General features: G+C 36.7%; 1 protein-coding gene across 1 annotated transcript in view; it reads right to left on the bottom strand.

Annotated features, from left to right (window-relative positions):
• Positions 1 to 3,393: 3,393 nt before the first annotated feature.
• The window catches only part of LOC139963078 (forkhead box protein O1-like), a 68,790-nt gene continuing 44,684 nt past the window's right edge, over positions 3,394 to 27,499 (bottom strand). Inside the window, exon 3 of the mRNA XM_071963581.1 lies at positions 3,394 to 18,180. The gene's annotated coding sequence lies outside the window, so the exon portion shown is untranslated. The remainder of the gene's footprint in view (positions 18,181 to 27,499) is intronic.

The following is a 27,499-nucleotide window of genomic DNA, read 5'->3' as shown; positions in this document are numbered from 1 at the left end:
GTATACGTGGTTGCGCATCTGTGAAAGAATATACGTTGAACAATAGGGTGCGAGTTGTTATTAAGATTACACAACCCTATAGTGTATATCCGAGTCCCGTTATTAATGGACTAATACTCCCACAATTCATTTCATCCGTTCGGTTAGAATAAACATTGAAGGTTATCTGTACAGCCCTCGAATATGCTAACGAGTTAAAGAATGGTTAATGATGATCGAATGATGATCGAATTTTACTGGCACGTATATGCACCCACTTATATGCAAGTATATGCACCCAAAGCAAAAAAAAATGATTTAAAAAAATAGTCCATGCATAAATTATTTTCGGCGGATGAACGAGGAACAAATATTCTCGTGACAAATTATATTCAAGTCCTATTTACCGTTTTCGAAATATTGATGGTGGAAATTGTGACAGTAAGTTGTAACCATAAGTCTATAGTAAGCTTCAACCAACATGCAGCTATGATGTCATAGTTGCATAATACAACGGGGCGGGGCGAAATGGCATGGAATTTAAATATGGGCGGACATCTGTACACAAATAGTCTCCTCGAATTGTCTGGTTTAAGGAATCCTTTCAATGGACTCTTTTTAAAAGACTTCACAATTAGAGTGCAGAAGAAGAACGTAATTCAACCATCATGAGTAGCGTATGTTACAGTACTTACTCAACAGAACACCTATTAGGAGTGTAAATGATAAGACGTAAATGATAAGGAGTGTAAATGATAATTGAAAAGTGGGTATTCTTTTAAAACTGAATCCACTTAGAGGCGTAACATCAGACATATAAAGAACTTCTCCGAAATGTCATATCTTCAAAAAGACGTAAAAAAAATGGACAACATATCGCTCAATTTTCCAGTGGATTGAAGAAACGACACAAATCACAAATAATAAAAGCGACTTGAATATTTTTCAGGTAAAAGTCTCTCGTATAAGAGATAATAGACACAGGGGGGGGGGGGGTCCAGGATTTTATGTAGGAGGAAGTGTGGCCCTGGGGTCTAAGTTGTAGCCGTCTCCAATGTTAGGGTTTGTTGGCGTCCTCATGAGGAAAGACGTCAAATGATGCATTGTGAGACATTTTTAGATTTAAATAGTTGCTCTGTAGTTAGGTCTAAATGCGAGGTTGTGCTAATGGCCTTTAAAGGCCTTGAAGACTCGCCCCAAACCGCGTGCAGCCCTCTGAAAAAGTTAACTTTCCGTTGCTTGCAAGAAGTTTTTTTTTCTTGTTGGTAGCAAGCTGTGTGTGTATTTTCTGGGATCGATGGTGGTGTCCAACACTTCTGTTACACCTCATTCGAAACTAGGTCAGATTACCGGCGTCAGACGTTTCTTCGTGCGCGAGTCTACAGAGTCTTTAACTTTGAATTTGTGGGGTTGGGTGGATCCGCAACTGAGATATATTAAATTTGACGCTGGGAATTTAATGAAGCTGACCACGACCACAAGTTTGCTTTCCGTCAAGTTTGTGCAGCTGTTCGATGATAAACTCTCGTATACCATCTATGTATCGGTAACACCATACTATAGGCATCTGCTTAAATTCCATTTGTTGTAAGATTACTACTAACATGAAAAGTGTCCGGGCGATTAAGAGACGACATGATTAGGATTGTTTCTTTCTTCTTCAAACTTAACTTTACTCTCGCATTAATGTTCCTTTCATGACCGAATGTAAGAGGGCATAGTCTGTGGAGTCGAGATCCAGTCTGGCCCAGATACGATTATGTCTCATTATTTCCGTCCCTTTTTACACTCTTTATTATATTATCTCATATTTTCCCCCTGGGCCCTTAAATAAACCTCCTTGTGCCAGGCCTGTAGCCCCAACACGAAACCCTCAGCAGCTCTCAGACTGAATACAGTGTTTGTGATTAATATTGGGTTTTTTTTGTGAAGGAAGCTTTTTTTTGGGGGGGGGAGGGTGGGGTGGGGGGGGGGGGCTTAGGGTGACGTATGGCTGGTATAACTCAAAACAAAATTGTTACTGATCATACCAACGGTTGAAAGACATTTTCTCTATTATTTGCTCAGTTAGGCTAAATAACTTCATCGAGACGGGATATGGATCAGTTATGACTAACACACGTTTCAGTTTTTGATTTAAATTTGTTTAAATATTTTTTGTTGTTGTTTTGTCTAGGTTTGTCTGCCACTCGGAGTGGGGTTCACTTTCGACAAAATGTGGCTTGGTGCACGTCAGTAATGATACTGAAGGTTTGATAAACATCTTAAGCACCCAACCTCACTACCCCCCCCCCCCCTCTCCGCCCACACGCACCCTCTTAAAATGTTTTAAGTGCAAAACAACCTCAGTATCATACAGGGTTCTTGGAGCATACATTTTTCTCCCATCGTTCGTTGACAACTACAGGAACCAAGCAGGAAAATGTCTCTAAATAGTGTCATTTCTTACAAAAAGTACATCAATACAAATATACACAAATAAAGAGTCTCAAACACAGTTTTGCAACTTGACCATTCTTGGCCATTTTCATGTTGTATAACGATATAGATACCTGTACAAAGCCATCGTGCGTACCCAACCCCTCCTCTCTGCCCTACCCCCCCCCCCCACCCCCCCCATTCCCATTCCAAAGAAAATTCGGAAAGAAAAAAAAGAATGGTGAAGAATCGAGAATCTTGTGAGGGATCAAAATTCGAGAATTTAAAGACCTGACACTTTTTTTTTCTGAAAGTGAGTCCATTCTGGTTACATAAGTTATGCATTCCTTGGCATCACAGGTTTTAATGCATGGTATTTTTTCCAGTCTGACCATTTTACCACCTATCAAATATTCCGAAAGCTTGCGATAAAAACTCTTCCACCTCATGAGGAGCTCAGCTCACTCATGTGGTTGTTTTATGAATTTATAAATCTATGCTAAATATCGAAAACAAAGCAAAGGTCTCATTTTGATAATTTCGATTATGAAACTGACTATTTACAAAACCAAAAATAAGACATGGTGGCAATGGTAGTCCATATACACGCATGTAACCTTCGTGGCCGACGCTGCCGTGCACTAAAAAAAACATACAAAGAAAAGGTCATGTGACATAAACCAATGACAGATTATGAAAAAAATAAGCAAATGAAACATTAGTTTGAAAAGGGAAAAAACGAGCAGATTATAAAACGTATCAAAACCTTACCTTGGGATTAACACGTTACTGTTAAAGTTTAGTTCATATAAAAACTAAAATTATGCTAAATACAGTAACATATCCATTAGCGTTTATTAGGCCCTTTTAAGTTCCTCGTCTTTTAAGCTTTTCCTCTAACAAAGGAAATAGGTCCATCACTTTTCTTCATAATAAGGAACAGCTATCTGGTTTTAAACAATAGATCTATTGTCTTTGCATATTTTAATCCGTTCCGAAGAAATGGTATAGTATCATTTTGAAAATTTCCTCTCCATCCCAAATGAAATTTTGCTTTCTTTTTCACAGCCCCCACCCTACCCCTCCCTACCCCCCACCCAAATATTGAACATATCTACATCGCTGTTTCATATTTTTCGTCAAAAACATTATTCACGCACATATGCAACAGGTGCTCCACTCCACCAAATGTTGTAAATTGAAACAAAAAAATCATAAAACAAAATGAAAAGAAACATATCCAGCATTTACATTCCAGCAAATTTACAACTTTTATTTCATCTGTGTACTTTGTCATCTGACCAGCCCCTTAATAGAAAAAAAACAAAACAAAATAGAAAAGAACAAAAGAGCTGACATTTTTTATTTTATAAAACACATCTACATCCTATTACGTAAAATGCAAAAATCGTTTGATGAGGGCTTAAAGAAAACTCCTAACTGATGTAATTGTCATATTAATAATAATGTGAACCTTGTACAATTTACTTTATGTGTGTGCCTTTACCATGTGTGCAAATATTTTACTTTCTTCGCTATGGTAAATACACATGGACAAACATTCACCATGGTTTACAATATGCCCCCATCTCCCCCACCCCCCGAAGTGTAATGAACTGTTGCTTAAAAATGCGGGCAAATCAAAGACCAGAAAAGTAAAGGGGGGGGGGAAATAACACATCCAAAAGTTCACAAAATTCAATGATTATACAACTGAAGAAGATAACTTTGTTGCAAATAAAGAAAAACGCTATTAAGAATTGGAGGAAGTCGAGACAGGAATTACAAAAAAAAGTAAAAGAAAAGATATGAAGAGTAATCTATACCCTCACGAGAAATTATCAAACACAATTTTACCCATAATATTAAAGAAAACGAAGAGAAGGACAAACGTCAGGGATAATGATATGAAATTCTCCATCAAATACCAATTTTTTTTTGGACATTTCAATAGACGAGTGGGTGGTCAATAAATATTCATGACCATTTAAAGTTAACTCAGTCAAAATTCAAGAAATTGGATAAATCATAGACATTTCCCCATTCCCTCCCTTCCCCCCCCCCCAACCCCCACATATGTAGAAAAAAAATTATAACAAAATGACAACTTGCAATAGAAACAAAAGAAACTAAAGAGCAATAGGCAGATAACCTTTGGTATTTGGAAAATGGTTTGAAAGAACAAAACTCCAAAATTAGACGACAAATGGACACACAATAAATCTCTCTAGCCAAAAAATTAGGTCCAAGAAGCTTCAAATTTTACTACATTTTAGCTTGGTTTCATTCTTCTTCTTTTTTTGCACCCCTTTTTATGAATACTAACAATATTCGAAGTTGCATATGAAGTGTAAAAGATTCACACAGAAAAAAAAAGAGGAAAAAGAATTGAAAAAAAAAGGCAGTAGGTGCATAAAAAATGTACAACGATTAATTCTGTGAATTTTACCAAGTAGCTAATTTATTTACAGTGGCCTTACCTATCCCCTATTAAGAGCAGCATCATAATAAAAAAATGCTAATAATAATCATAATAATAATTACATACATACCCCTAGCTTATGCTGCTTCTCCAGGCTTCAATGAAAATATGTACACATGAGAAAAATATAATTCTATCGGTTTAGAATCAACACCAGGTTGATCAAAATATTTGTTGTATTAAAAAAATACCAACCAGAAGACGAGAAAGTAACAATTAAACATTCAACCACGACGGTAAGACATAGATAGGCTCATGCAGACGTGACAAATGTTTATACCGCATGCATTTATACGACTGTCAAACAGAACTGAAGGATTTCAGGTTTACCTTCTATCTACCCCCCCCACCAACCTCTGCAAACCCGGCTCACCCCACCCCCCTTGGAACTACAACGGCTGCAGTCTTTCGACTACAGAATCTACATTCTGTATATAAGCACGAGCCAACATCTCTTGTTTAGAATCTTTCCAACAATGAAATTATGTCACGACATTGGTTGGATTTTGACATCGAGTCTTTTACTCTTTGCTTTCATAAAGCTGATGATTTTTATGACCACATCTACACCAAAGAAAACCATCCCCAAGTTAAAAAAAAAAAAAAAAAATCATTAATTATAATAAAAACAGTCCATTTGCAAAATGAAATCTAAGTAATACTTTTGGTGTTTGAATTCATTTTTACATAGCTGGCAACATATTCTTTGTCTTCTTCTTCTAATTCTTCATTTGTACAAGTTATGGTCAATGTACTGAACTTTCATGACTGAATATTGAGTAACATGAATGGAAATGTATACAAAAACTGAAGATTAATATAGATATGGGTGAAACTCCATACCCACCTTGTCTCCTCCATTGATAGCAATCTCTCACATTTCTCTCATATCAAATTAGCATGCCTACTGGTTCACTTTTTACTAGTCTTAAGTGTGTGTCGACCAATTTGAGAAATCACTTTCAGAAATTCACTGTTTATAGCATGGGTAGCTGCCACAAGATATTTGAAAGATTCAAATGGGGAATTGGTGGGGATGAGGAAGGGTTTCACTTTGGGGGATGAGGGTTGCATGGGGGGGGGGGGTTGAGGGAGGGTTGCACTGGGTGGATAAGGCAGGGTTGAACTGGGGGTTCAACCAGAAATATAGCTGTCTTCACAAACCAGTCTCTAGTTTAATTCAAATTCTGCAACAAATTTAAAAAAATTCTAACCCAAGAAAAGAAATCTCTTTAAACACTGTCTATAAACTCAATGCTTACTCACCACCCCCACCCCCACTCTTCTTTTACCACGACTTGCAAAAGTCACTTCTCCCAAACCCTCGAGTACTTCTGAAATTTTGCGACCCCTTTAAATACCCAGACCGCGGGGAGAATGGCAAACATAAATGTACAAGGGTCTGACACTTCAGCCTTACCACTGTTCTGTGATAATTGCAGTGCCAATGCATTAAAGTTATGTAGAGAAGAAGAGTCCTAACGAGAGAGAACATAAATTATGTATGGTAGTTAAATCTGCTCCACTGAAAAGAGATACAACTATCACTGTTAAAAGCCTGTGACGCAGGAAGCCCCTGCCTTTTCAAGCTCAATGCGTTTTAAAGTCTTACTATTTTTTGTCTTAAATCGTCAGTATTAAATGTTGCACTTAACATTAGCATTTTGAGGGTTGCTGTAGTCGTCACAGTCAGAGGTTACTTCTAAACTCTTTGATCAATCGCATAGAGGAATTTGAAACAAAATGGTCTTTTGTCTTTCAATCACATGAGAATAATTTCAATCGCAGGAAGAAAATGGGATTTTTAAACCCATTGAAATTTGCCAGGAGGAAATTTGCTATCTCTTTCAAGAATTTTGGTTTCTCCCCCTTCCTTATTTTTAGGGGGTTTGGGAGGGGGCGAGCAGAGGTATACTGTTCCAAGAACACTTCCATTTATTGGGATCAACAACAAAGCCCTTAGTCACATTTCTTTTGCAATATTTACAACCACACAATTTTTAACAAAGCTGAAATTATATATATATATATATATATTCCTCCCCCCCCCCATTCCATTCATTCCCATAGCACTATGACCATACTACCTCAGTAAACAAAATCACAATCTTATTTTGAACGTTCTCCCAAAATATTTCTTTGAAAAGTCGATGACTAGAATGAAGCAATACCTTTGGAATTTCCAGCAGGAAGATTTGACAAACAGAGCTACCACATAGCTTCCTATGACAGGGTTTATGTTAATACCATAGATCTTATCTGACATCCCATCACTTTTCCGGGAAACGTGAACCACCGCCAACTATAAGACCAGGAAAGGACACCCATTAATGGCCAATACATTGGAATGCTTCAAATTGTTGTTGTCCCAAAAAACGAATTTAAACTTCTGTCTGGCAGGGTAAAGGTCGGTCGACTGAATGGTGAGTTTTCAGGAAACTCATTCCTTTCCGTTTATTTCTGCAAATAGTTCACAAAATAGTAGCTGTTTTATCTTTGATAAGATGAAATTTTGTGAGAAGGTTTTGCTTCCACATTCACCGCAGAAAGCACCTGGGTAAATACCGATGCAACTTGTTGCAGTGAGTAGGCTACGACTAAAATATAATTCATGAAAAGTAATTTTTTTTCTAGGTCAATGATCTCCACATGAGACATAGTTGCACCCTCTCCCTCTCCCACCCCCTCCCCTAACCCCCTGTTTGGCACTATAATTTGGTACTTTAATTGAATTGTTTGAAGGCCACAATTAAATCTTGAAATACATCTCCCATAGTAGGTAGTCAGTAAGTGGTAGTGTTTGACAGGATGGAGAAGAATTTTACTGATACCTTACACACCCCCAAAACTAACAGAAAAACATGAATATTTATGCCTCTCCATGAATAGAAACAACACCATCCAGCTCACACCTGAGGAATCCATTGATACCTTTCCTTAGCCCATATCCATTTCTGCATTCGTTTTTGGTTGTATTTAACTTATCTTCCAAGCTTAATGATACATCAACCCTTGCCAGATCCTCACTTTACTACAGCAGGCTACAACCTCTCCCCCTTGTCAGTGGTGTCAAGGACCTACCATTAGAAATTTAAAAATCAAAAAAGGCCCTTCCAGCAAAGTTCAGATACCTTATAATTTCACTTTCCTTTCGGCTTGACATGACTGGAAGCTATTTAAGCCATTAGAAGTGTAACGTTTCAACTTTCCAAGGTCCCTTTGGAATAAATGTGCCAATTCTACAAAAAAAAAAGTGGGTTGCAATCTCCTCTCTCTCTCTCTTGCTCTGTAAAGACCCCGGGCCACGCTCTCTTTTTAAAAACATTACCGTATCTTGCTTGTTTGGGGCCTAGTTACAATTTACACCGGCAAAAAAAAAAGAGTAAAATCATAAAGGATAAAGAGATGACAAGACCTCAATTTAAAACATGGCAGTTGGGATTAGGACATATCCTGACAGTTTGGCTTTGCTATTTGGAGTAAACAGTTTCAAAATGAGGTAATTTAGAACAAATCTTTAGATGGCCTTGTCATATAAAGGTTACAATCTTTTTCACTGTAAAGCGGCACCCTGTTTTTTTTTGAGGGAAGTGTCACTAATAATAATAACACGACTGAGTCTTGTGACTGGTAGTGACATCACTGCTGCGGACATTCTTTAGAGGACGAACCAACCAATGGGCGGGCGAACAACCTGCTTCATAAATATTCAGGTTTCAGTTTTAGGTCTAATTCAAAGGGAATACCATCAAGAGTATATTGCCAAATCAACTAGTTCAGCTGTAAAATGATACCGAGATTCACCTTTAAGACTGCTAATATATATTTTTGCCGTGTGCTTTGCAAGGGATTTGTGACAGATTTTACCTGCGCTGCAAGAAATTCTGCATAATGAGTTATTAAAATTCAGAAACAAATTATTCCCAAAAAAAAAAGGAGAGAGAAATATATAAATTTCTTGCATTAACGACTAGGGTTCTGCCCTATGTTATGCAGAATGCTTACACACTGTTAGATGGGGCACTAGGGGTGGAAAATCACAATGAGTTGTTAGATGGAGAAAGCACGTAGAGCGACACATCGGAAGAAGAATACATCCCCGGTCGTTGAAAAGTAGGTTATCCCAAAGGACGTACGGAAGCTTGATATTCACACGAATGCTAAGTATCATAAGAAATGCAACAGCATGCAACAAGTCCAGTAGCATCCATTCCTTGAGATGCAAAGCTGATTTGCTATAGGCTAACGATGCAAATGAGCGGGGCTTGCCACAGGTTTTAAACCTATCTGGCATTTCGAAAGGTCAGACCGAACATGCTAAATGATTTCTTTTCTTTCTTCCCCGAGGTGCCTACATTTAATCCGAGGAGGAGAATTTGGGTATACAAAAGCACAAATGTATGCTACAACACCCATAGTAAAACAAGATTGGATAAATAAATAGCCAAAAATATCTTCTTTTGATTAATTTATATAGATAGCAGCATGTCATATTTAGTTTTCTTGTCTGAAAATGATCTAAACAGGAAACTAATTGTGTGAAGGTTATACACCTTTTCAATCTCCATCGTATAGGCTGAGGAGCTTACAAGTGAAGAGGTTGAGAACACATTTTGGGATGTAACTAACAAGTTCTGAGAATTTTCAACGTTCGATGAAGAGCGCTCTACTCCGGAAGACAAATTTCAGTCACATGAAGATTCCTTAAGATATTCAGCTTCGTTACTATTCTAAACCTTAATAACAGGGCAAAATAAAATAAAATAAGCATCAATGGGAGAAACCAAAAGAATGTCTTTTTTCTTTTCTTTCTGGCATTCCATACCTTGTTCAAGGATTTCAAACCTTGGCAATGAATTCAATTTCCTCTAATAAACTCTTCTTTCCCCAGACTCTACTAGTGAGTAATGAGGGAGATGGCAAAAGGACTAATGCACTTTTATGGAAACATTTACCATTTAACAAGGATGGACGGGGCGGGAGAACGAGAGAAACTGAGCAAAATCAGTTTCCTCCAATTTTCATTAGAGTGTTTCGGAGACCACTATCTGCCGGTAATTCCCCCTGAGAACATGTCCTACAGCATCCTCTCAAAATACCACAGTACAAATGAAATTCTAGCTGGCAGATAAATTTCACACCATCTCTGAAGACAGATTGCAAATATTATTTTTTCTATTACAAATTAAAAAACTCCGGCGGCTTTTGTTTGCTTTTTATATGCCTGAGCTATGAGAGGGAGACTGGAGAGAGAGTGTGTGTGTGTTTTTGCTAACTTCGATGAACACTGTCGGCAACAATGAAGGAGTTGCAACAGGGGGGGGGGGGGGTTTACAAAACTCCCCCAAACTGTTTTTGTAATGATATTATTAAATGTCAGCCATCAAAGTTCAGTACATGACAACCAAGATACCATATAGTACGAGCACAACCAAACAAAGACAAAGATGTAAGGTGAGGGGGGAGGGGTAGGGGGCAGGTGAAATGTGAGAGAAGGCAATGGTTCAAATGTGCAGCATATTGTTACGTTAAATACTTCACACCATAACAAACATTTATTTATACATTTTTCGTCTTTTGTTGCTTTTGTTGTTAAGTGTTACCCACCCTTAATCCCTTGATGTGGACAAAGAAACCATTGTTTATGATGAAACACTGGTCTAAGCTGGTCAGCTTACCCCCTTTTTATGTTTTTTGTCCAGTTTGCATAACACTGATACCCAATGAATAAAATAATGTTATACACTACCTAAATATTATCAGGAGAGCCAAAAAAAAAAAAAAAAAAATACTATGCTGTGTTTTTTGCATATGACAAGAAGAAATTGTAAATATGTACAAACACACACTTATTAATCACACAGGCACAGACAAACATGTTTCAGTGAGGTTATAAGAACACCACAGGTCTTCAAGCATTTATACAATTTTACACAACAAACAAGTTCTGTATTTTAAAAGGCAAACCAACAATAGAAATTGACCCCAGTTCCTAAATCTTTCCATAACTTTTTTGAAACCCATTTCAGAGAATTTAGACAGACCCTAAGAATGTCATCTCTCACCACCAATAAATCATCTGTAGTAAATTTATCCAGGGAATGTTAAAACTAGAGGCAGGTTGAAATCAATGGTGCAAACAATAATGCACTGCTTTGTACCTGGACCTCAAGCTCTGGTAAGGCTTGCGCCTAGAACTCAAGCCATTGTGCTGTATACTTTTCAAGCTTTTGTACCTATCATGAACCCTCTGTACTACCAATTTGAGCCTTTTCATCTCAATATAAAGTGTACTCAAATGTACATGAAAGGGAAAAAAACTTATTCTTCTGAGTGAAAAATGTCTTTCTTAGAGCACTTGCCTATCTAGTAGTGTAAATTGTGTCCACATGGGTGATACAATGCTAAATGACTTGGGCCATTCTTCAATACAGCTCATACAGCGAGGGTTAACAAACATACTTGATCGACAACACATAAAGGATGGTTGTTTCCAACTGGAAGATTTAAAACTCTGGTATGCTGCTTGTGAAGTACATATTAAACTGTCAAGCCTTCAAAATGAAAATGTCTGCTCATTTTGTCAGCTTCATTTTTAATTAGCTATAAAAATTAACATTGGTAATAACATGAATTTCTTTTACACTAGAGTGATTTCTACACACACACACGCACACACAAGCAGTACATATTTACATGATTATCCCATACATAAAGAAAAGCACAAAAATTCCCTTCAAAGAAAAGTATCAGCTTAGAAAACTCATGTTACAGCAATATGAGGTGAGACCGTACAGAAGAAACCATTTTTATGTTAACAATGCTCATCACCGAGGGAAGTCGCATGGAAAAGTCTCAATTTAAAATGGTAAATGACATTCCCCCTTCCCCACTCCAAACATACTAAAAGTACGAAATAGTGTCAAAAATTACAGTTGGTTAGGGCGACTGTATATAGAGTCGGAGGCCTGGAAGTTTTTTCAATGTTCTGTATTTTCCAACTCATTACCGTTTCAAATATATATATATTGGTAGGGGGAGGGGGGGGTGGGTGTTTGCTAATAGGTAAAATTTTTCAAATTCAAATTTTGAAGTGCTATGCCATCGCCCCACCCCGCCATCCCCCATTATGGCACCACTCCTTTGTGAAGCATTGAATTCTTTACTCTTCTCATGGCATAACAGAAAGTTTTGTTTGGCAGATAAAACTTCATGTCTTAATACAGTCACAAAATAAACATTTTGCTTACTACAAAAAGTATCAAATAGACGTATTGAAGCAGAAGCTGCCTGGAATTAATTTACATCACACGATAACATCCACAAGACACTCTCTGTGTTTTATTCGAACAGTAAGGTACATACATCCACCTTCTGTTCGACCTGAGCCAAGCCAGCACTTGTTATTAAGCAGCGATACAATTTTAAAGAACGTTTTTACAAACTTTACCAAGGACAGAAAAATACTAGTCAGAATATTATTAAGTCCCTGCAAATCTACTGATCTCACTCACTCCTTTTAAGCTCCTAAACACTTCTCTTATCTCAACTGCATTTTTAAGTTAAAGTTTTTACTTATTTAAAGATTTTTTGCCTTTTTTCTTCTTCTTAATATCTCTATTTTACTAGAATAGAAAATTTTGTATCAAGGTATATACAATACTTTCAAGATAAATGTCCATAAAGGTTAAATTTCAGAGAATACTTAAATTCTTTCAGCGTCTGATGAAACGATCTATGTTTTTTCTTCTTTCTATTTGTTAAGGCCACAGTGATATTAAAAGAATATAATAATAAAATCTTTTTCCCTCTTAAAATATGTTTTATATCCAAGTTCACTTGTCTAAATTACAATTTATTCTGGAGTAAGAAATTCACACTTTTACACAAATGTACTCAGTTATCACAAGCCACGTCTGGAGAGTAAATTCTACTTATTTTTTACTTTTCTAGTGCAGGCAGATTTTTCACACTTGTTAAATCACAAAATCAACCACTGCACTCTTCCCCTCCCCCTCCCTACCCTCTATCCCTGTCTGCAAAGGTCACCAGAAGTGCCAATCACAACAACTCCTTTGCTACCATTCAGAAACCCTCTTTCAGGAAAAATAGGTAAGGAAATGTTGTTATTCAATGAAAATCATTTTATGAATATGAGTAGAAACACAAAAGATAATGAAACAGACTCGACCATTCTTTCAGACTACTAAACACGATTATAACTTAGTGTAACACTTCTTGCCCTTCAACGACCAACATCCACACCCATATGGGCATTCCCAAATAAACCTCATTAAAACACAAATTTATGACATCTCTTATAGTATATACCTCCTCCTCTCCATTGCTTTACATGTTAAACACCGCAACATCTTATCCAACCATGCACATATTACTTTCTTAAAATTTGTAGCACATTCCTCTTAGAAATCGCCCACTCCAACATATTAAGAAAATGACATAAGCAATGTATGCAACCATCTGCAAACTGTATCAGTGTTATTTTTCATTGCAACTTGAAAACATGATGTTTTTATATGGCAAAATGTGGGAATACTCAAAACCAAAATATTTTTAGCCCTGGCATTCTTTCCCTCAGATCAAGCTGAAAATAAGGCTTTTTATACCTTGTCCAAACCCACGCAGGGTGGTGGTGTTGGAAAGGTCTTCACTTTAACCAATCAACAAACTTCTGCTGTTTTCCTTTCCCCCCCCTGTCAGGGTATCATGAAATTGAGTATCTTTTATATTTTCCCACATTTGGCTTTACAGAAAAACATTATCCTTTCGACATCTGGAAAAATAGAAAGTTGGGTTGGATTCCTGATAAAACTAAAAAAGGCAAGACAGAGATAGAAAGATGGGAATATTCCCGGGTGTTTGCACCAAGGAAAAATTGTTGGCATTGTTAGATCTCCATTTCCTTTCCTGTCATCCCCAGAGACAAAATGTAAACAATTCCTGACTGTGTTCGTAGCACATGTTACCTCTCTTACCACTGACATGGTAAACTAACCAAAATATTCACAAGTTCATTGTACCTGTGTTTGTGTGCAGTGATGCATATGCATGTACTGGTGTTCATCAGGTATTGAAAATGTCCCTTTTTGGAAAGTCATGTATTAAACAGCAAATCTGATTTGGCTACATAAATTGACCTTTGCAGAAATCGTTCAACGCATCAGATCCTTTGCCCCCAAAAATATTTATATCACTTTGACGTCATAAAATATTTGGCCAAGGTTGCAAAATTTTGATGTGATAACCTTGTCCTTCACTTATACATACAAGTCTATTACCATCTCCCTCTCTCTCTCTTTCCGTAATTCTTCGCAACATGTGTTCATAGTTGATTTCCTGACAAAAGCCTTAAATCACCCATCAATATCAACTTATGCCGAAAGAGCCGCCATTCAGGTCAATTTCTGACGCAACCCTTCGCTCGCAGCAGGAATGACATCTAATGACAAAGTTGTTTCCTTTTCATCTCTTTGGTGTTTTTATCACATGATTTTCTGGTTCCTACGTCTGTCTACGTTTCTTGCCTATTCATTAGCCTCCCATTTTAGGCCAAATGCGCACAATGACAAGCATCATTTACTGTAATGAATAGCTACTGAGGGTTGTTCACCCAACAGAGTATGACAATTAACCAAAGGGCTTGACGTCATTGTGCACAAAAAGTGTAATTTTCTCTTTTTAAAATGCTTCTGTTGCGGCGGCGGTAATGACAATTGGAGAGCCACATGGCGGCCTTTCATGTATTCACATGTTCTCGATCCTTACAAACAGTAACCTTCCAATTGCTACTTGGAACAATGGAAGTCAGTGATCAAAAAAAAAGAATCTCTTCTATGAATGGATTTTCAATTGCGTACGAGGCAAGGAATCATACACGAAACAAAAAAATCTTTCTTTTTTTCAACTGAGTTTACATAGGTGTGTTCTAATACAGATTATATGTAAGCTACACCCCTTTGAGTTTGTATGAGTTTACATAGGTGTGTTTCTAATACAGATTATATGTAAGCTACACCCCTTTGAGTTTGTATGAGTTTACATAGGTGTGTTTCTAATACAGATTATATGTAAGCTACACCCCTTTGAGTTCGTATGAGTTTACATAGGTGTGTTTCTTATACAGATTATATGTAAGCTACACCCCTTTGAGTTTGTATGAGTTTACATAGGTGTGTTTCTCATACAGATTATATGTAAGCTACACCTCTTTGAGTTTGTATGAGTTTACATAGGTGTGTTTCTTATACAGATTATATGTAAGCTACACTCAAGGTCACCTTAGTTTCATGTTTTAACAGCACTTCTGCCAAACTTGCAGTGACAGGTTAAATATGGTTATGACTGGTAATAGAATGGAAAGTCAAATGGTAGTCAAATAGTAGAATTGATAGTCAAATGTAAGCAGTTTAACTAGTTTTCGCCTGAATTAAGTTATGGAAAAGCACACAAGACTTTCCATATTAACCTACCTAGAGATGTCAATATGAAGATTTATTTCAAGTTTCCTTCTAAGATCGCTTATAAGTTTGAGACTCAGAGTCAGAAGTTATATTCCTAATTAATACCAACTTTTCTTAATTAATATCACTTCATTTGCTGTGAATCATCTCAAGTTTTGGATTATCAATCTTTACAAGTGAAACAACCCCCCCTCCCCCACTCCACCTCCCACCCATTCGTACTCCCACTTTTTGTTTTCATTTATTGACAATCACTGACAGAAACTACACGTGCCCCGGGTTACTTCCTGAAGGTAATCGGATCCTGATAAACCTGCTTGCTGACACATGTGACGATCACAGGAAGTATCATATCAGTGACTCACCTGCTACCATCAAACTCTTACACTTTCACAAGTCATCAAAGTTGCACCATGGCCAGGTTTTACTTTTTTTTTATGTTCAGTTTTGATTAGTTATTTATTCATGAACTTTCAGCATGTTTAATGACAGATATTGAATGACTTGTAAGTAGCGGTTCTCCTACGCAAATCAATGTGGAGCAACTTTGGTTTTAGTGAAGTGTTTAACAAGCTGTATCTTCAGTTAGTAGAACATTTTCAATTTCATTGAAGGGCTACAGCCCATGGATTGATTTCTACAGGTTCTAAGGTGGTGAAAGTCAGAGATGCAGAACAGTACAGCACCAGTATTACTGCTATGAGGTTTAAAACTAAATATCAGATATAACCATCTAATTTATAGTCAGTAGTTGCAAAATGTACTTGCCATGTTCTTGCAATTTCTTTTAAAGCAATTTACAAGAATGTTGTCTTATTGTTTCTAAAGTAACATAATATACATTTTAATGATACTTTTACATTTTTTCTTTGGGGGGGGGCTTCTTGTACTTCTAACAATGCAGGGGTAACTACCATATTTACTATCTTTGGGAAATCTCTCTGACAACTGTAACAGTCAGTTTAACAAGGTCAAAGTGCTGACGTCAAATCCTAAATGCCCTGCATTTCCTATAGATCTTAACCATTAACTAGCGTATTCAGAGTTTAGCAAAAACTTTTTCCCTGTCTTAAATTTATTCATTCGTTGACTAAGAGAGGTTCTACCACACCAAAGACTATACTCTGATGAAACAAAAAAAAAGGTTTTATGACCTACTCATGAAATTGAAGACATCATTCTAAAATGTCTGCCATGGTAGATTGTTACCAGGTACTTAAAGCAGAAGATATGAGGGTTTATTCCTATTCCAAGAATCATGCTACAAAGCATACAGTGCACAATGAACTAAAAATCAAGGACAAAGTCGGTATTTTAAATGACAGAAATATTTTGCAAAAAACTACAGAAGTTCAGGCAAGATGTAACATTGTGTCACTGAACTGCACCATTTATTCTCTTCTTCGTTTTAGGTTTAAGGCTTTCGAATATTCAAAAAGTTGGTTGATTTTCTCTAAGTTTTCTCTCCACAAATTTCTTGGGAAATAAGTATACAGCGAAAATTACCACCATGAATACTGGATAAGAGCTGCCATGATAGTTGGAAAGTTGGAATAAAATCTTGGACTCCTCTCTTTAAGTAAACCTGCCGTCAGTGTGCTTACTGTAGTCTAAAACCAACTGTTAAATGTAGTATATATCCAAAAATAAAGAAAATGTCAATAGGAAAAAAATTGGCACCTTTTTTAAAAAAAAGTTTTTCCTTTTTTTTGTTTGTTAATGTTAATCTCTATTTTCCTGTGAAAGCATTGCAAAAATCACAGACTTTGCACCAACAGGACAAATAGCACAGCAATACATAATTATCATTCAGGCAGACTGGGCAGAATGATGAGTGTTAAGTGCTTTGAAGGGGAAAAAGCTCTGTGACTTGATCCTGGTGAAATGGTACCTGGCGACCAACAATTCTAAGAAACGTTCGTGACTCTGATGAGATGTAATTGCAATCGTTTGCCAATGGTTGGGATTTATAGATCAAAAATAAAAAAATCATAATAATAATAATTAAAAGAAAAATGCCAGAAGGAAGTGATCTTCAGGACCAATGCATTGTTGACTTAATGCAAGTCTGCTCTTACTTAGTGTTATGCAATGTCCTCCCAGGACACAAACAAATTTAACAACTTTAAATTTGTAAATGTCTCACTTAGTTGGAAACAACTTTTTTAAACTTACAATTCTTAATAGAGAAAGGTTAATGATAGGATCAGGAAACCCTTAAATGTAGAGCGGGTTGTGTTGGCAGCATAACGTAGTATTCCTGCCATGCACGCACTTACAATAGCGAAATTGTCATGTGATTCACTTGTGGTATTGTTGTCAAAACAAACATTTTAGAATGTTCAGAAATGTTTGTTACTCTTAAAAAATAATTATAATAACTTAACCTCTCTCTGCCTAGATCACTTGTTACCAGGCGTAACTAAATTACAACACCTAATTTTGCATAAAAATCTGGGCAAAAGTATTTGACATGAATAAAAATGCTACAATAAGTGTTACTTTAGGTTCCTACTAGGAAGTGGGTTTATGCTATTTTAGTGACCAAACCCAACCTGCTGCTTTAACTGCACCAACGTTGGTGGGGGCGAGAGGCATGGACGGTGGACACCATTTTTCTGTTTTTCGTCATCTGTTTCCACGGCCTTCTGGCTGTCTTTTGATCTTCAATGACGACTCCATCCGACATATATCCAGAGTGGCCTGCCGGCAGCTGTACGTTCCATGTCCACGGCGACCGATACACTGTCGATGCTGCCGTATGCGGCCGACAAAAGATCAGGCATCTTCTCTTCATGGACGACATTCTCACGATGAGATCTAAGAGACAAACGGAAGAGATGGATAATTCGTTTAAAAACCAGGTATTTACAGTGAGTCTACAAAGGTGAATGGAAAAAGACAAAGGGGTGGTGGGGAAAGGGATATTCACCTTAACATTTGGGTTTAAAGGGACAAAGAATTGCTGTCCTGCTTCATCGCATGCTTCTACACCAACAGTGACTGTTGATATTCCAATCGTTTACTCTCCACGACACCAGTGGATGGTTTGTACATACACTTTTACAGTAGGTGTAAATTTATGTGCAAATCTGGGTTTGCACATTTTTTTATTATAGTTTGGATCTCTCAGAGCTGTGTACAAGTAGCCTGTTCTTCTCACTCACTTCATCAAATTTTTTTTAAATCATCTACTCTCGTTCTGACTCGAAAAAGGTATCATGATAGACCCCAAATTATTCCAGATCTCATCTCCTCCTCCTCCTCCTCCTCCTACTCCTCCTCCTCCTCCTCCTCCAAGTTTGAGATGTTAGCATCAAAGGCAAATGCCAGATACCACCAGTGCCAGCTTTTGGTCTAAGATTTACATGATCATTAAAGTGCTTGAATATATTTATAGATACATATATTCCCTTTAAAACTTTCACTGATATCTGCTGGTTCAACTGCTCTCATGGAAAAGGCTGGTAGAACCACAACGCAGTGTGCATCCACAATTACAAGGTATTTATCATGAATGTCAAGGGCAATCGAGAAAGTGCAAAAGATTAATCTTAACTAACATGATGGAACTCACAGGAGGGAGAGCAAAGAGAAGCGTTGATCAACTCGATGAATGTTCTTCATAATTCCTACAAATTTGTGAGGGTAGACTTGAAACACTTCCTGCATTTAAAGCATGCCTTAATACCAATCCTTCATTTGTGTGACTGTGCATATAAAAGAAAAAAGATGGGGATGGAGGGAGGTGGGGGGGGGGATTCAATGCAAACTTTGGCTGGCAATCATTATGAAGAAGAAGTTCCGATATGATATTAAAATGGTTGAACTTAATACTAAGAGATAGGGAACTTGGCTCTCACAGAGACCTGTGTACATTAAAAAGACTTAAAAGTTTAGTTTTGTATAACAAGACATTTGCAAAATGTTATTTATTGAAGTGATCCACACACAAAAATATGATGATAGGACATCAAGAAACATACTACACAGTGTAGACATTTCATAATCTCATCATCTCCATTTGACTATGTATAGCTATATGTATATTTCAAATTTATTCCATAATTTGAAACATACTTACACAGTGTAGACATTTCATAATCTCATCAGATCTCCATTTGACTATGTATAGCTAGATATGTATGTTTCAAATTTATTCCATAATTTGTTAGAGGTATAAAGTTTGATGGCAGGCAATGTGCGTTTTTTCGTACAGACAAGAGTAGATGAACGAACAAAGATGTTCTGTGATATTGCAAGTCTATCTTGTTCCAAACAACTCTAGGAAAGGTTGTCTGAACTCTGAATATTGTATGCACCTAATTTTAGTCAGGGAAACACTGTTAATCTGTTCAATAGATTACAGTAGCTGGCCTGTGGTGTAACAACAGTAGGAATTCTTCCTCGAAAAATATTCAAACCTTCAAATGGAATCGTTACTTAAACAATTTACTAAAGGCACCTAATTAAATTTGAATGGTTGTCTGACCTTATTGAGTAAAATAAATGACATGTTTCGTAAACCCCAAATATTTACTGGTCTGGGTATTTACAAACGACGATACCTACCTGTGTCCTTAACCTAGCCACACCTATCTACCCTAGCCCATTGACTGGTAATATTCTTGTACGGCGCCCCCAATTACCCCGTCTAAGGTCACCCTCTTTTTTAAGTGTGTGGGGCTGTCAGTTGGTACATCTGTGATGTCATGTAGTGTTGCTAGGAAGATCTGAATACTTTTGATTTTCTCCTCAGTTTTTCCTTCCATCTTTTCAAGGTTAGGATTTTTTTAAATTAAGTTAACACTGACATCAATTAGGTCATGTTAAATGGTTCAATATTATTTTAGATTCAACACTTGTAAATTCATCTCCGTTACAGAAAATGAACATGGTAACAAATAAAGCAAAACATTAACAATTCATGTGCATGATCAATGATAGCATGGACCATACTGTATGTACTTATCATACTTTTTTAAGAAAAGTCAACCAGGAAAGGACCTGGGCACGAAAAAAACCCAAACGAACCGATTGATCTGCTCTCAACCCCAGTCCCCTTGCATCAAGACTGTGACATTATCATCAGGTGTGTATCACAATTCCCATAGAAGGGGAACATAATGCTACACATGATCTTAGCCATAAACACATTTACTAGCAAGACAGAAAAAAAAAGATACTAAAAAATTTTTTTTAAAAAAACGATGAAAATATTCATTCTGACAAGCCAGTAGATCTCAAGCTACCTTTTTCACAGGCAAAAATTTGTTGAGCATTTTATCGTTCTTCCCATTCAAAGTGTAAAATTCCGCCCCAACCTTCCCCTCTGACTTACCCCCGAAGTCCCGAACTATACAATTTTTCTGTTCCACGATTAAACCCTCAGAAGAAAATACGGCAGCACGATTCCACACGAAAAGAATGTTCTTACAGAGGTATTTTTACAACAGTATACCGTCTGCAAATTATTATTTTTTCCCCCATTTTTGTCTCATTGATTATTGTAAGAACCGGCATTCTCTGACGTCACTGTCGAGTACAAATGCTCTGTATGATACTGATCGCCTACCCTTGCTAATACAGCAGAGTGAACACATACATATTCCTGTGTGGCAAAGCAGACTTCTGCATAGTAGTACTATTGCCTGCAGTTCTGTGTAACTTCCCATACAGGCACCATGGAGAAATCAATGGCTTGGGTAATTCAAGGAGAGGATATGCGACGCAATGCGTGATTTATTGATTTTGGTGCCATTCAGGAAATTATGGCCACAACTTTATTTCCATCTTGTGTCAGACTTCAAAATATGCCTTTGGGGCGAAAAGCAAACATAAACAATTTGCATGCTAAATAGACAGCTGTACACTAAATTGCTAAAACAAAAATTATACATATATCTATATACTGTATAGACAATGGTGTTTCATCCTTTCCAGGAGTACATTAGGCAAAAAAGAGTCATCTATTTTAAAATTGGAGAGAGAGAGAGAATAAAGGGAGAGAAAAAATAAATAGGAGATAAGAAGGCTAGGGTCAGTCAACTTTGCTCGACCACTTTAACGATTTATTTCGTCCTCTTTGCTTTTATAAGAATTTGTCATTTCTAAAAATAATTTTCTGCTCCTGATTTATTTATGCATTTTTAGTTTGTGTTGATGTACAAGAACATATATACTTCAGCCATAAACTAACTAGTTTCAACTGCAGTTTACAGTCTGAAACCATACAACCTTACTACCAAATATTGCAAGAACATATATACTGCAGCCATAAACTAACTAGTTTCAACTGCAGGTTCACCCTGAAACATCCTAACAACCATTCAGTACATTGACATGGGTGATTCTATAGCTCAGTATTGCTGACAGTCTTCAATCTGGACAGTGTATAGACTTCCTCTAATATCGTAAAAGGAAGGTAAGGGATGTGGAGCAAAGTAAATTTATTCAATGCTTTGTTGTAACAATTCTTCCATTTGATCTCAATTCAGGGTTTGCATTAGCAGCGCGAATCATGCAAACAGCTCTCACAATCCCGCATAAAATTTGAAGCAGTGCGGGATGGTCGCGCACATTCACCGAGAACTCTTCGCACAGTTACTGGCAAATTACAGTCTCCACTAAGCAATTTCAGTAACAGCGGCTATAACCTAAAATCCACACAATATACAGAAATAACATGTGCTAGAAAATTGTTTACATAAATTAAAAACATATTGATCACAACTCACGAAAAAACCTTTTTTATTCTAACTGCAACTATCAATAACGTTACTGTCTAGTAACTACAAGGCTTTCCTATGCATAGAATGCTAGCGCTGTATAAGTTTAGTCTAGCCTAAACCTATCACTGTATGCTAGCTGCTAATCATGTTGCGTCACTTGCAATGAATGACCCAGGTCTGCAAGTCTGCATGACCTTTACAATTAGACTTCATATGCCAGTCGTTTTCTCTAACTACTCCACTCATGACCATTTGTTTAAACAAAGTTTAAGTGTTTGATGTATGGAGCGACTGCGTGGTTAACTTGAATGCCTTAGAAGCCTATATATCGTCAGCTGTTCTGTAGTTAACGTTAAAAGTTGTAAATTGTAACTGCCGTCTGCACGATGGACCTACAAGTTTGTACCACTCATTTCTAAAAATCCTTGGATTTTATCATCAGTGTGCGGTATGAGATGAACAGAGATGTCAAATCTTTTGAATCTTTTTAAATGGACTACGAACGATGAAGAGAAGGTTAGTTCTGAAGAAGACAGTGTTGCAATGCAAGATGCAAATGTGCCTAGAGTACTATTAACAGTTCTTTGAATGCAGGAGATCAACCTGGTCCTAGTAATGCCAAACAAACCACTAAGCCTAAGCTTAAAAGGAAGAGTTCTTTTCAACATTCTTGGCTTAAAATTTGGCCAAGGTTAGAAGTGAAGGGCTAACAGGAAGGTAACATGGAATGTTTTGCAAGTTCTGCAAGGAAGCGTGTCAATCTGATACAGGTGTTTTGATCGGCCAATGCTCTACTGAAGTTAAAACCAGTGCTTTACGGCGGCATGCAGCATCACGAAAGCATACTGATACTGTGACACACAGTATAACAAGCAGGAATGAGCCACCTCACATGGCAATTGAGGTTCAATTACTTGAAGGCAACAACACATGACATGGGAGTTTGGCAGCGTTTCTCTCTTTGGTTAGATTTACGAGAGTAATCTATTCTTATCCTATTACTGTGTCTGAAATAAGGTAAAGTGTTTGATATTAATACAAAAAGCAAACTCTATAGTCAATTTTCATGTATATGGATATGTTATGAAACCGCCAGCATCTTACAAAAGACATGTTGAATACAATTCTCTACCAAAAGTCTTAAATCCCTACCAAAAAATGTAGAGGTAGAGAACCTTTACCAAAAATCCAAAGCTACGGTAGTTGTAAACCCTCGCTCAATTATACAGTTTAAAATACAGAGTTACTTAAAGGAGTAAAAGGGAATGAAATAAATCCTTCACAGACAACATTTTCGAGAATCTGATAAAACTTGTCAAGAAGTCACTTTGTGCCTGTATACCTACTACAATCTCTGTAAAAAGTGATATAATCTCTACGAGGATGACAACTTCACTCACTCAAGAAGGAGAGAATGCTTTCTAAGAAGAGGTGAATGGTAGGAGAAAGACTGACAAGTTGATGCAAGTAAAAGCAGCAAGAGAGAGATTGCATCTAACTAAAAGAGGTAAATGGAATCAGTCAAGCAGCGCCTGGATGGCAGTGAGACAAAAGAAAGACGAGACCTAATAGAGAGAGATGGATGGAGAGATGAGTAAAGGCTTGAGTGGTGCCTCTCCCACGGTGAGAGAGCACAACTGATATCCCTGAAGGAGCTCAGAGCATCCTCCGCGCTGATCATGGTTATGATGATGAAGAAGAGGATGAGAATGAGGCTTTTTGAGATGGTTATTTTGTGGCCTCTTCTGAAAGATTCTTGCCCCTAGGATTCAGATGCTGAAGATAACAACAGCTAGTTCAGACAGGTCTATCAACTGGACAGAGAGAGTTCTGACTGATCTACTTTTGCCGTCAGGGAATGAATAGACTGGTCTATAAACGGAATTGGATACAGAGTATCGATATGACTATAACGTTCCGACATACAGTATATGATCAAATTGGTCTGTAATATAGATGACTGACATCAAATTGGTCTGTAATATAGATGACTGACATCAAATTGGTCTGTAATATAGATGACTGACATCAAATTAGTCTGTAATATAGAGTACTGACATATCAATTGGACTAAAATTTACAGTACTGACATAAGATCAAATTGGTATGTAATATAAAGTGCTGAAATAAGATCAATCTGTTATATAGAATTCTGAATTTCTGACATATATATATCACATAGGTTTGTCATATAGATTATGTATGTCAAATGGTACTGTTCAACATTGTTATGAATGCAGGAATCTGTGCTGGGACGCTAGGTTTTTAGTCAGGACACAAAACCTTTGAACTGCTTACGTTGTAACTTTTTTTCTTTTGAGAAACAAAGCCCAAGTACACACAGTCACAACTAAGCCTATACAAAAACATTTATAAAAATCTTTCAATCCAACAGATGGTTATCTGAAAACAAAATCATAACAATCAACCGCATGTGATGCTTCGTTACAGCACTGAAACATTTACATTACACAGATTTTCATGCTTACAATAGTCAATGGTGCTTTGATTTCCTCTGATTTGATTGACTAATAGTCCCATACCAATTGTTTGGAAACATTCTTGCATATATGTAGTGCTCAATGAACACAAAGTATGTTGTTCAACTGCAACTACTTGTAACCTTACTTTTCTCTGTAAAGAGAAAGTCAAGTTTGGGGCAATCATATGTGTGCATTCAAAATTTTAAATATCATAACTTTAGGCCTTGCTGTCACAAGTTTCAACAAGATCCCGATCATGGTACAAAATTGCAGTTGAATTGTTTCTGAAACTGTCAGTAATGTGTAAATCTTTGTTTTGATCAAAACGTTATGAGTTGAGATAATTTATGAATTGATGGGAAGTCAACATCTCTGAAGACTGATACTGAAAATATTTTTCATCTGACAGTATGTTTGTTCTCTCTGCAATTAGAGTTGCTAAAGCAAAATGTGCAATCATAAAACAACAGAAAACAATAAATTGCTCCATTTCAAATAATATCAGTGATAAAGGTTTAACTTGTACAGTATGTAGGTGTACAGTAAGTAGGCAAGCAGGTGTCTTTAAGTTGGATACATTTAGTTTAAATTGGTTTTTTTTAAAAATTCAATGATGTCATTAGAAACTGCCATGATAATTAAAGACAATTTATAAAAGGTCCCTATTTATCATATATATTTTAGATTTATTATAAATATTTGTTTAGATTTGTTACACTTATTTGTACCCTTTTCTACACAGTGAGTTTGGCTTTTCATTCATAGCTGGATCACACAGTAGTGGGCATGAGAAAGGGACTATTCATACCTCCCAACCCCGACGACGACGCAACCACAACCTTATCATAACAGAGGAGGTGTAGAATAGGCCGAGGAAGTCCAACAACAGATAAAATACAAGCTATCTAGTTAATATGATTTGGGGAAGCTTCATCGGAAATGAGAGCAATCCAAAAAGGAAAGTGCTCAGAGAACAACCAAGTTTATCTCGCTGTATTATCTTTGATACTAAAGAGCTTAACTCATCGCGCTCTGCGATGGACGTATGTTAATACGCAATAACCTGGATGAAACAGGAAGTATAATATGGCTTGGTGATGCTTTAACTGAAAGCTGTACTTTGTCATCGGATCTGCTATGAGCAGATAAGTAATGATAATATACTGTTTGTACTTCAACTGTTCAAGAAAAGGGTACTAGGTACTGTAGTAGTAATACTACAGTAGGTATTACTTGAAATTGATATGATACAATCGTTGTACTAAAATTAAAAAAAAAAAAAGAGTGAATTATGAAATCAGGTATTATGAAAGAATGTAAATGGTGTCTGAATGCTGGAACGGTTTCTGAAATCTAAATCAAATGTTTTAAGCTATTACATTTCATATCTCTCTGCATACACTGCAAAACAAGACGTTATGTTCTTTATTGTACAACATATCAGAATATCCAATATGCAGCAGTATGATAAATTATATTATACCATTTGAGATGTCTGATAAAATTATCACATTAAAAGCAGTAAAGTTATCAAATAACAACATCAGAGAATAGCTCACAACTCATAGATTCATTACTTTTTCCTTGCCCTTTTAACGTGTACCAGGTGCTGCTTAAAATATGACTACAGTACAAATGATCGCATTAAGACCATTTACTTTTTCTCACAAAAGGGAAAGTTATAAGTTGAGCAGAGATATGATTCAATCCAAATATGAAAATTTTGTTCCCCTAGCATACTTTTTTAATAGATCATCAACAGAAACTGTCTGGGAATTTATATACAAATCTCTACTGGACCCAACATCCTGTAGTCAGTTTCTAGCCAAAATAAATTCTTTTGCTCTTTCAAACCAAGTTACTTTTAAATCAGTACTTACTAATCATATTGAAATTTGGGATATATTGCATCATCGTTTCAAATATTCCACTAGTTTAAAAGTCAAATGGGTTTTAATTCTAAATATAGCTGAGCATGAAAAGTGGTTACATTTTTTACACTTTACCAAATTCAAATGCTAAGAGCTATGCTAGATGGAGAGTGCATACATTGTAAGCAACTGCAAGGAAGTATTTCAGTTTCAAAGTGTATGGGGGATCCTTGCCACTTTGTGTTTGTATTTTGATGTCACATGCAGAATAAAAGGGAATGTAGCGTGAATGATGCCTCTAACCTCCAGTTATTAATTTTTCTCAACAGGTGCAGAAAGAAGTTTGACTCAACAGGGCAGATGGTTGACAAATTGAGCAAAGTGTCGGCCATAACTGAATAGCGCCACCAGTTAATAGTGGTGCCATTCTGCTGCCATTATTTCCCCCCTATTATCATTTCCCAGTGACTCATCAATGTATTTCGCCGCCACTGCAGAAATCTGTTTACTACTTTCATGTAACACCCTGCAGTCACCAGCCACAAAAGATGGCCCTACTTACAGGGGATGTTGAGGTGTAGCTGAACAATGAAGGCAAAAGCTTCAATGGGTATTTATTCTGGAGGTGATTTACTGACAGTCAAGCCTTTCCATTCTCAGCAACAGGCTACACAACATCATATAAGAGTGTGATTGGGGTCATATACACATACATACTGTACATACATTATTAGGTCTCTCTTTCTAGATGGTTAAAGCTGTATATTGCAGACCGAGGCAAATTATGCCTTTTAAATAGTAGCAAATTTGTTGCTTCCCAAATTTTTCTTTTCTTATATCTCTCATTCTCTCATCTATTTTTGCTTTCAAATCCACACAGTAAACATACAACAATTCTATGTTTTAATCATGATTCCCATTACAAATTTCCTTAATTTGCATTTTCATGTCATTTGTAGCTGGTACTGTAACTCGTTTCTTTTGGAAACTTTAATTTTTCACACAGACAAGAGTCAAGTTCTTTGGTCTATAATTGGCAGGCCAGGTTAAATTA

The sequence above is a fragment of the Apostichopus japonicus genome, chromosome 21 (assembly GCF_037975245.1).
Source record: "Apostichopus japonicus isolate 1M-3 chromosome 21, ASM3797524v1, whole genome shotgun sequence".
Classification (NCBI taxonomy): Eukaryota; Metazoa; Echinodermata; class Holothuroidea; order Aspidochirotida; family Stichopodidae; genus Apostichopus; species Apostichopus japonicus.
Note: the sequence above shows the minus strand (reverse complement) of the source record. Positions and strands in the feature narration are given on the sequence as shown.